The sequence below is a fragment of the Dermacentor variabilis genome, chromosome 2 (genome assembly GCF_050947875.1).
Source record: "Dermacentor variabilis isolate Ectoservices chromosome 2, ASM5094787v1, whole genome shotgun sequence".
Lineage (NCBI taxonomy): Eukaryota > Metazoa > Arthropoda > Arachnida > Ixodida > Ixodidae > Dermacentor > Dermacentor variabilis.
Window position 1 is genome coordinate 109,716,285 of NC_134569.1, and position 1,417 is coordinate 109,717,701.

The 1,417-nt window shown below is 49.1% G+C and overlaps 1 non-coding gene across 1 annotated transcript; it reads left to right on the top strand.

Annotated features, from left to right (window-relative positions):
* Positions 1 to 259: 259 nt before the first annotated feature.
* Positions 260 to 343, top strand: TRNAL-UAA (transfer RNA leucine (anticodon UAA)). The gene has a single exon. It is a non-coding gene; the product is annotated as a tRNA-Leu (tRNA).
* The last annotated feature ends 1,074 nt before the right edge of the window (positions 344 to 1,417 follow it).

Here is a 1,417-nt window from a genome sequence, read left to right on the forward strand (position 1 = left end):
CGCCGACAAAGGCGCCAGCACAATGAGCAAGAGACGACGAAGATGATGGCACAATGGCTATACAGAGATGATCGTCAGAATTGGAAGGGCTGATCACGTAGTAAGCTCTTGCGTGCAGCCGCTGTAAAAGGTTATATTGCATTCGATTTTTTGACGCTCCCTCGATCTCTCGTTTTCGCATTGATTTATCAGTAAGTCAATTCTTTTTCCATCATCGCTGTCACCGCAGACTGATCGCATTGCGGCGCGTGCTGCAGTCGTCAGGATGGCCGAGTGGTCTAAGGCGCCAGATTTAAGCTCTGGTCCTCGAAGGAGGGCGTGGGTTCGAACCCCACTTCTGACAAAAATGTTGTGCTTTCAAATTTTTACTGACGTAGTCACGTTCCGGTTGTTTTCGGAGAATTTATTCTTTTATGTCGTTCACCTGTGTTGTGTTATTTGAACTGGTTCCTAACCTGATCGCATTCAGCTTTCCTTGCTGATAATATTTGTCCAAACGTTTTTCCTTTTTTTAGCTTTTCATTCCATACTCACCAATCTTTGATCCATGGTAGTAATTCATCTCCGCGTGCTTAGCAGTGCTGTAAGCCTCTCTCCTCCTGTTCCCGTACTGCGCCGCACGGACAAAGACCGCGGAGTCTCTGTCATCTCAAACTTTCTTCGAGATGGCTCGTGCACGGGCTTTACGTCTGCCCTGGTTATGCTGTGGATGCACGTTTCGCGGCAAGGGCCTCACCAGGTAGGTCGCCCACGTTTCTCGTGTCAATGTTACGCGCCGGTCCTCCATTATCCTAGGAGTCATGCCAACCTCGTCGAGAATTCGCCTGCCAGCTTTAGTCGACGATGGCCTAACCACTGGGCAGTGACCTGTGCCTATGATCTCGTCTATGCTGTTGTGCATCCCGAGTTGATCGAGCCTGTCAGAGCTCGTGGCAAGAGGCAAGCCTAGCACTTTCTTGATGCTCTTGCGCATGAGGGTATTTAATTTGGTCTTTTCCGTTTCTGTCCATCCTAGAGCTGACGCCACATAGTTAATATGATTCATGAGAAACGCGTTGCACATCCTAAGGAGGTTGTCTTCACCTAACCCCTTCTTTCGATTGGACACCCTAGCAATTAACCGCAACATGTTCTCCGTCTTGGCTGTAACGTGGGCAATTGTTCTGACATTACAGCCCCTCGCGTCTAAGATCAGGCCTAGGATCTTAACTGAGTCGACTCTAGGAATTTTTTGCCCATTATTCAAGTATAATACAACGGGTAGCTGGTTGAGGGGTGTCAGACCCCTAACCCCTTGCCTTGCGGGTCTGTAAAGTAACAGCTCAGATTTACTCGTAGACAGCATGAGACCTGTGTCCGCGAGGTAAGCCTCCATCTCGTCCAAGGCCGCTTGTAGAGCTTGCTCCATTTCAGCTAG